This window comes from Cyprinodon variegatus, unplaced genomic scaffold (genome assembly GCF_000732505.1).
Source record: "Cyprinodon variegatus isolate N-32 unplaced genomic scaffold, C_variegatus-1.0 Scaffold991, whole genome shotgun sequence".
In the NCBI taxonomy this organism is placed as follows: Eukaryota; Metazoa; Chordata; class Actinopteri; order Cyprinodontiformes; family Cyprinodontidae; genus Cyprinodon; species Cyprinodon variegatus.
The window spans coordinates 1,745-11,756 of NW_015151444.1; the positions used below are offsets into that span (position 1 = coordinate 1,745).

The window sequence follows — 10,012 nt, forward strand, 5'->3', positions numbered from 1 at the left end:
TATGCAATGGTTTCTATATATAAAAATTGCACTATTTTTTCCTGTTTCTATTTCTATTTAAAGTAGTCTAATTGAAAAAATAAAATAAAATAAAATAAAAAATAAAAAAGAAAGGCATACATAGCCTAATTAATATAGTCTATTAACCTAAAGAAACATGTTTTTTTTTTTTTTTTTGGTTGTTACATGTCAGGTTTACAGTGACCAAGGCACCTTACAGTAGAACTGCAGTCAGTTCCTGGACTGGCATGGCTATCACTGTCCCCATAGTTAGGGACAAATACAGGACAAATTTCCCACTGGGATCAGCTTCATATTCATGGTAGGCAACTTCTTTGATTTTATTAATTTTGCTCAGGCTACTCGTAAGCCCACAGCCCGCCAAATATTGAAAGGGCAATATTATTGCCATTACTATTAATATATAGTAGAAATTTTACACATTTAGGAGATGATATGGGGGGATGGTAATTTAAAAAGAGGGATGATTTTTTCTTTTCTTTTCAGAGGCCCCAGATATCTGGCCACCCCTATGAAACATTTCTGGAGGCGCCCCTGTGGGGAGTTTCCCTAAACATTGATATGCTGCCCAGAATGAGATTTATAAAGTCTATAAATATGGGAATAAAAATGTCGCATTGGCAAAAAAAAAAAAAAGAGAGAGAGAGATATCTTTGGGGGGTTTTGTGCGTGTCCCCCGCGTGCACGCAAACATGCACGATCCACGCTCGCCACGCCCCCTCCTGTCGGGAACACCCTGGCTGTGGAGCTCTGGCTTCAGACGGTGCTGAGGCGCACCGACAGGCGGACAAACCAACCGTGATCCCCGGACCGACATCCTAACCTGCCCCGCTTATCTCCGCCGCCTCCAGGTAAGACTCCACTCTACAAGTCAGGAAGGAAAACAGCTGTATTTGATTTGCTCACACGCCGCTTTGCAGTTCCTGGTTTATTTTAGTTTTTTTTTTTTTTAGTCATTTCTTGTTTTGGGCAGGGAAGGAAAGACTGGGAGGGTGCTGCTTTCCGCCCATCATCACGACCTCGGCGGACCGGGAACACATCCCTGGGAGCAGACAGCCCACTTCCCCTGCAAAGTTAGGCGCGTTTAAGCAGGTGCAATGCAGCAGGAAAGCTGCTTTCAGTCGCCTCCACTGGTTCTGACAACAAACCAACCATTGCATGAATAAAATATGCATCTGTAGCTCTTTAACTTCTAACCTAACATGCAATGAGATGGAGAGGAGCTTAGCTCAAATAAATCAAGTGGGTCTGAGCCTCTTTAACAGCTGCTTGTTAAATGCTGACCTTGTTCATGGATTCTCCAAATGTCCCGGCTGTCCTCAGGGGTAAATGATGTTTCTGGAAAAGGTTGCATGTACGTGCTGCAGGGTTATATGACACAATGCTCAGTGCACTCTGGATGACCTGATCAAGACCTGGTTCCAGTTCATAGGTTTTTGGTTCAGCATAGAAGATCATGTTATGTGCAACGGGAGATAAAGGTGTTGAGTTAAGGAATACTGGCTTGTATGAAATCTGTGGTCTTGATAATTAACTGATCTGATCTGAATTAACTTCAGATCAGAACATGAATGTTTTGTTTATACTTTGTGTGTAATAAAAACATCCAGAGTTTCATCCAATCTGAAAGGCAGGAGGGATTCAGTATTTTTAACAACCGAGCAAAGGCAGAGAAACTATTGAAGTTTTCTGAAAAAAAAAAAATAAAAATAAAAATAATAAACTCTTACCTAATCCTCACCATCTTTTGACTAAAAAAATAAAAATGAGATTGCATTGGGTCAAGCGCCTTTCCCAATTGAGGATAAAAGGTTTGTGGATGATTTGGGCATTTGTTATATTCAGCCTTTTTGCATTGAGTGTTAATCTGTCGCCAGTTTGAGTATAGTGATGTAAAACCTTTACAAAGACACATCCAGCTTTTCCAAACAGCTCTCACCCTTGTCAGATGTATTTGACTGCTGGCCTAAGTGGCTACTTACAATGAGACGGTAGCTACAGAGAACCTGTGATTGCAGTAAGCAAAGTGCGGGTACTTATAGTTTAGGCTCAGTCAGATTAGATGAAGAGCTTCAATAAACTGAGGTTTTCAGCGTGTGCCACTGATTCTAAATCAGGTTTGGACTTTGAATGGAACATTTCTAATCCCTGCATGTGCTTCAATATATCTTTCCCAGTCTGAAGTAATTTGCTCCCTTAACTGGTTTTCACTTGCAGCTTGTTTGGAGGATGTAGTCAAATTGAAGTCAAGTGTGAGTTTTTTGTCCCATTTGGCATTTTGCAAGTAGATCAGGAGTCTTAAGATTTTGAATTTTCTTTTAAAAGATTGTCCTGCTTTAAATGTGTCCAAGCCCTAATCTGGGATAAATCTGATGTGTTCCTTGGTCTTCATGACAGTGGTTGCTTCTGAAGGTTCTCTAAAACATCTGAGGCTGATATTAACATCCACATTGAAGAGCTTTATTTAATTTAGTTGGGTGAATTGTTTGCACTGGATGTTATTTCATGGGATCTAATGTAAAGAGCCTAAAGACAGATGCACTGCACACATTAATTAAACATGTATATATATATATATAAAAAAAACTGAAACCCTTTAAAGTTCTAATTCACTTTATACAAATATACACACATTAAGAGGAACTGTGATAGAATGTGAAGAGGTTTAAGAATATTCCTACTTTCTAACTCTTCTGTCTGTGTTTTTAAATTGAGTGTAAAGGCTTGTGTTCTTGTTCAGCTGGGAAAATTATCTCCGCTAATTTATACTGCAGTGAATTTTACAAGCAAGGAGCCAGAGTTCGTTTGAAGATATAGTGTAATTTGTCACAGTGGCACTCCTCCAAATTGGTTTATTTGGCTTCCATAAAGAAAAAAGATTCCGTATCTGCTGAGGATGTTTTCATCATTGTCCCAGGAATGCCTCCCTAATGATAACTGAGCCTTTGCACAGCACTCAGGCTGCAGGCAGGAGGAGGGGGAACAAATGGATGAATAAAGCAGCACTGAAAGCCAGCGAATGCAGGGATTCCCTAATTTCTCTACACGCAGGAAGCAGGGCTCAGGCAGTGGAGCGAATAGAAACCCCTGGGGAGTGCAGTCACACAGCATTAGAGGGCTGCATCTCCAAAATGAGGCAACTGAGAATAGACCCCCTTGTGCACGGAAATGTGTGCACATACACTGACAGCTATAGATGCAATATCAGAGCAGATGTTTCAGGCTATAGCTCATCCTGTCAGACTGATGTGTCGGCAGGTATCCCGGGCTATGGAGCTGTCTGTCAGGTCAGAAGTCATTTCTACTTTTAAGAATTTGAGTTGCTGTAGAAGAAAAAAAAAAAAGAATTACGGTACATAAAACCTTTATTTAGTTACTTGGCTTTCATCAGATTGATACGTATGATTCAATTAAAATTGTACACAGTATCCATCTGTGAAAAAGGGAGGGACATCCAGTTTAATTCTTGGAGCTGATTGGGTAAATCACCAAGTGGCACATTTAACAGCTTTGAAATAACATAGTTGATTGGTTTCACTAGTAGCTGAGTTGACTGATAAAGCAAACTCTTACCTAATCGGGTCGTGAGGAATACCCAAACATCTTTCCCTTCCACAAAAGTACAAATCCCTTCTTTTGCTACAGGTAGTACCACCTATTTAGCCATGTTTGCTTTGCTCCAGCCTGGCATTCCTTGTTGATGTCATACACGTCATTTCATTGGTTCAAAAAAATTCTGTATTTAAGGCCAACGCATCTGTTGGCTTCTGGCAAAATGCATTTTTCGGGGTTTGTTGAATTTACCAATCCCGTGACAATTCATCTTGCTTGCAGCATAAACTATTTAGAGCATTGATTTCAAAAGTTGGGTCCTGAAATCCTCACCATAAAGACAAACAAAAGTAAAAATACAGATTGGTTAAAATGTTGTTTTTGTTTTACTTGTTTGAAATAAAAATGGTTACTTCGAAAAAGACTAAACCTAATATATTGGTTGTTGATGCTGTGTGTATTATTGCTATACCAAAGGTTAATTGATATAGTAGAAATATTTGTATATCGAACAGATTGTTTTGGTCTTTGCTCCATAATGGGATCATTTTGTAGACCAGAAGCTGAAAAATTTGTTAAAGTATAGATGAAGAATACTTGACATGTACAGACCAATAAATGTTGGATCCGTCCGTCCGTCCATTTTGCTTATTGCCTTAGCTCCCACTGCAAATTTTCTATTATTATAGGTTTAATATTATTTAACATTTTATTGAAGTTGCACAATCTTTCCAAGACAAAAAGCAACCTTGAATTTGAGTGCTCCTAGATGGTGGTTTAATAATGCTAAAAAAGAAATGCATACTTTTTATAAACTTGTGCCGTGATGAGTTATTGCTCTAAACATTCCTATGGACACAAAAAACAGGGATTTTTAATCTATACATTTCAATTTCTAAAATTGTTTAAAGTCTTATTTATATTGTTTTAATTGGTGGTTTGATTGAAATCCAACACATGGATAAATGCATTGTAGTCACTAGGTTACACACTTTTCTCTATTATGTACATTTAAACACACATTAAATATATTTCTGTCAAAACAGTTTAATTTGGTGTTAAATGTGAACATAAAGGGATGATTGGCCTTAAATTTGTGCTTTTTATACAATAAATAATGCCAATAAATTGGACCATTGTTTCTTTGTGGATCTTACAGACAGTTAAAATCAATATCACATTTGAATGTGTAAAGGTGCCGCTTGGTAAAATATGATCTGTTTACCATTTTCACCTGCTGAGCAGGTTGTTTTATAAATGTGGTTAAACCCACAATGTTTCTCATCAAATATTTAGTTTATTCAACATCGTCACAATATGAAAAGAAACTATTTAAAATGTTTTGCTCACAAGAAACATGTGGTCTCCTGATGCTGCAATATGCCAACAACATTGTTGAAAGGATAATTAAAGTTATTTATGTTTCTAAGCAGATATATAACGAAGGAACTTTTTTTCATATTTTTTTTTTGGTTTCTCTGTAATGGAGATTTATGACGCAAACCCAGTTTGTGCATATTTGCACAACCATCTCTCCTGCTCCTGGCTAACAAACGGGTTCTCTGGTCAGCATAGAAGATTAGCATATAGATTAGCTTCTTTTGTTGGTTTCTCAATACAAACCATTTGTTTGTTCTTATAATGGGATGAATTAGTTAGTTCTATATTTTGTCTTAATGTAAGTTATGTTGAATGCATATTGAACCACAGTTTCTATTAATGCTCTATTTGCTTTGTGATGCCAAACTGTTAAATTACTAAATTTAAGCGTGTTTGCACATTCATTTTTTTACATCTATGGCGTTTGGGATGTATGTTTACCTTCCTTTAAGACATGAAAATGATCTTTTAGCAGGCAGATTACATGCAGATTAAAGCTGCTGATAGCCCTGAGTTTCTGTATTCCTTCTAATCAGAGCTGCTGCACCGAATAACATAAGATCCCTGGAGTGCCATTTTTTTTTGTGGGGTTTCCCTCCCTCCCTCCCTCTCGCTCACTCTAATGCTCTTCTCATCCATAGCTTCACAAAGCGTGCTGCATGCTGATTTTACATGCAGCCTTGAGCTCCATTTGGGCTTAGAAATACATCACACCTCACTTCAGTCTGGGAAACCAATCAGTGGGAAACCCATCGACACGACTGCCCGACACATGCTGCAGGTCGGAAAAAAAAAACAAAAAAAAACATAGAGGCAGAAATGCAATTTGGAGGCAGCACAGGGAGAAATGGTTAAGCTGAGTAATAGATTGCTGTGATGTCAGAGTTCACTGCTTTTCTTGTGCCCTCCCTAAACCGCCAACATGAGGACACTTGTCTCTGTGGGGACTTTGTGCAGCAGATGTTCAACTGAACCTCTGCTTAATGATTTTATGCCTGATGCCATGCAGATAAATTTGAATAAAAAAAATGATTCTTACCTCTGTAACCTTTGGTATCTTATTGCCTTTGCATGCTTACCAGGATGTGCAGATTGGAAAAGTCAACTCAGCTTTGCAAACCTCAAACACAGACACTAATTAGGTTTGCTGTGGGCTTGCCATGCAATAATATCACATTTAATTAGTTTTTTTTTTTACTTGAATAGCAGCAGTAATGGCATCAATATGTGTGTGAAATCTTCTTAAAATATGTCGCACACTGATATACATGAAGTCAGGCATAATACTCCATTAAACATGCTGTAAGACATTGTAATTATACGTAATTAAAATAAAAAATACTTATTTTTTGGAAATTAAAAAAAGATATATTTTAAACATTTAATGGAGAATGTTTACAAATTGCAATATTATGCAAGTTGTACAAAAAATTAAGACACCTTTTCTTAATATTTTCTATGCACTGCTATTCCTGAACTTCAAGATCCTAATGATTTAGATAGAGATCATATGTGGGCATCAGAGGCAGTGAATATCCAAAAATCGTACGTTAATTCAGAATGTTCACTTAAAATGAAACATCAAAGCAGTTTTCAACTTAATTTGATAGATAATTAAATTTAAATGGAAAATAATAATCCTGGTAAAAACAGGCTGTTTAAACGTATCGTGCAAATTGAATTTTAAATAAAGATTTATTAGGAAAGCTTAACTTCATTTACAGCTTGTTGGTTAAAGGAAATCTATTTAATTCAAATTTAATTATTATATACAAAAAAAGTTAAGTGATATACTAGGCTCAGTAAGATAAGGTAATTTAAAAAATTGACATTTTCTGTGACTTTTATACACTAAAATATTCACAAGGGTAAAAAAAACAGCTACAGTTTACAGTGACTCATCCACAAACCATAAATTTGATTATTTGTGTTGATCTGAGTGATTTGCGACTATACTTGCCTCCTATCTTCAATTCGAATGATTCCCTTTGCACAATGAGGAAATAATAGGACGTATAATAGCAGGTATTTAGATCCTTGTATTTGAATTTCACATTTTCAGTATTATTTTTTGTTACGTTTTTTTTACAAAGTTGTTTACCACAAATTATGTGTTAAAAGGCATAACATTGTAACACAAAGTTGGATCGCAGGGTTCGTTTATACAGGAAAACTCGCTCTGCCACCCACCTTGGTTTAACACTGGGACAACTAAGGCAAAAAAAAAAATTCTTATTAAAAATCTTAATCAGACCATTAAATCAGATTTTGGCTGGGGTGATTTCCCCTCAGACTTTTAATCCCACAGCTCTCACCTCTTAAGAGTTATATTTTAACAATCTGACAATCTTTAAGTTTGTTTCAAAATATCAGCATTTGCAAAGAATAATTAGATAATTTACTAACTGACCTAAGGCTCTACATTTTTGTAAATCTTTTTGACAAATTTACCAAAGGCTAAGAGTTTACTCTTCCACCTTTCCTCCATGGATTCTGTCGAAGCTCAGAACTTTGTACCCAGAATTCCAGCAGACAGACTGAAGTGATTTATAAGAGCTTTTATTGACTGCTTGACGAATCTGCTACTCATCAGCTAGGACAAAAAGGCCAGAATCTCTGGTTATAAAGTTCAGTCCGAGCCCAGAGGAAGGAGTAGAATCCCACCGGGTGATTTTCCACAGCATACGGCGAACGCCGCCCCGAGAATTCCAGGAGCTGAAGTCAAGAAGGCTGCTGAGCCGCCTGACGAGCAGAAGCCAGCAGACGAGGGAGAGCAGCAGTTGCCAAAAGGAGAAGCCAAAGCCGATGTCAATGAGGTAAACAGAAGTTCAGGCCAGAAGATTAGAGATCCGAAGAGATGCCGCAGGGAAATCCAAGCAAGGGTCGAGAGAAGGCAGAATCCAGCAGAAGTCCAAAGACGGGTCAGGCAAACAGATCAGAACATGGACAGGATGCTCAGAGGTCCAAGGGCAGAAACGAGTCAGGATAAGGTTATCAGAACAACACACTGGGTACGCTAGAGAACTCTCACCAACGGCTCAAATTATCTGGCACTGATGACTAAGGACAAACGGCTAGAAGAAGGATGAGATGAACAGTAATGACAAACTGGGCGGAGCTAGGCAGGTGAATGGAATGAACCATCAATCCAGTCATCGGTGCTAAGATCATGACAGATTAATTAATTGTGTCTGGTTCTGATGAAACGCACATCATTATGTCCTTTCTATCAAAACCTTCTTGTTTCACAATTGGTTATTTCATAGCTGGCCTCATAGTTTGGCTTCATATTCAGGGTGGTGTAGAGATGTTTGATTCTGAAGGCAACCATTTCCAACTGAAAGTGTTAATAACAGATGTACAACTGTTAAAATCACTTAACATTTTCAGTAAATAAACCTATAGAAATCATTGGAAAGAAAAATAAATCTAGATGAAAGCATTAAACCCGAACTGAATCTGGAAAAGAAGAATTTATTTTTACTCAGACACCTCAGTCCTTCAGTATTGACTTGCATTGTGCATATTTTTCCTCCATCTTTGTGGATGCAGTCATTGGAAAACGGCGACATCCTCTAAGCATAAAATTTCAAATGCTGTTTGGTTTTTACTCTGTGATTAACGCAAACGTTTCCCTGTGCAGAGGTCTGACTTTATTCCATTAGCATCCTGCTGTTTCTTCTGAAAAAAAAAAGAAGAGGAGCAGCACATTGTGGGAGCTGTGGAGTTATGAAATATTCAACTGTGTTAGTGAAAGAAGAGGGAGCTGAATGTAACCCGAAGGTCTTCTCTGGCAGTAAAGCTGCAGCAGCTGCAGTCTAGGCTAAAACGAAATCTAGGTTAATAAGATCCAGTCTTGATCTCTGAAGCTCTTGTCTGTTGTTTTTTTCATCACACTCATACAGTGGAAGCCATTAAAAACATATCTGGCTTGAAAAATAAGTGATGATATAATAAAAAAAATGCTTTTGATAGAATGTTGGGGACAAAATGATATAAAAAAGACCAGTCCATAAAAGATCAGCCTTTATAGAGTTGTGCTGATTAAAAGATATGTTTCCAAACAAATGCTTGAACGTCTTCACAGTTTATGTGATGATCCAAACGTGTGGAGCCGCCCTCATACTGCAGCTTCCAATCTGTAAATAAGCCTGCTTCAGATGTGGAAGGGCTGATTACTCTGGAGACTGAAGGTGGAAAGGCCAACTCTCATCCTTGGCCTCCCCCTCTTCTTAATTAATCAAATAAACACAGACAAGCAGTTTTATTAAGACTACCCACCAGAACTGAAATCAGGTGATCATCATTTTAACTTTTCACACACATGTGGCAGTTTTTACCCTTCCCACATTCATTCTATACCCCAAAAATGTCATATCTGTGCACTTAATCAATTGGACGTCTGTTTATTTGCTGACCATTGGTATCCTTAAACTGGACCATGAATCTGTTATCTCTGACTTTTGACATACGAGAGTTTTGCCATGGCTTAAAACCAAAATAACTCCAAGGAACCCCCTGGTCTTAGCTTCAGAAAGCGAGATAAGTGAGAATGAATGTAAGCTCTAGGGTGAATCCTTCAAATCCACGACTCCGTCTGCTGCCCAGCTAGCGCAAGCAGCAGTTGCGCTATGTCTGATTTTCACTCAGATGACCCCGATTCAACCCACCTCTATCCCCTTCACCACCATCGTAGCTAAGCTCCATCTGGCTTTTCCATGGTGCTTCTATCAGAGTGTAATTCCTCCCAGACTCTTACTGCATTCCCTGTCTCAACTCAACCGGTCCAGCAGAAGACCACCATGTTCAGCCTGGTTCTGCCACAGGTTTCTTCCCAAAGGGGAGTTGCTCCTCTCCACTGTCGCTTCATGCTTTCTCATGATGTACAGGTTCATGCCAACCTGTGTTTATCCAAGCTGGACATCTATCTTCCGGGTCCCGAGTGACGCACTAGTATCAGCTCACACAGTCTACTGGACCTCACCAATACAGCTTAAAGGAATAGTACACCCAAAACATGATTAGCCTTCATTTTCTACTCACCCCCATGCTGAACAAC

The 10,012-nt window shown here is 38.3% G+C and overlaps 1 protein-coding gene across 1 annotated transcript in view; it reads left to right on the forward strand.

Moving 5' to 3' along the window:
- Nucleotides 1-749: 749 nt before the first annotated feature.
- sytl5 (synaptotagmin like 5) overlaps nucleotides 750-10,012 on the forward strand; it is a 63,933-nt gene continuing 54,670 nt past the window's right edge. Inside the window, exon 1 of the mRNA XM_015399138.1 lies at nucleotides 750-872. The gene's annotated coding sequence lies outside the window, so the exon portion shown is untranslated. The remainder of the gene's footprint in view (nucleotides 873-10,012) is intronic.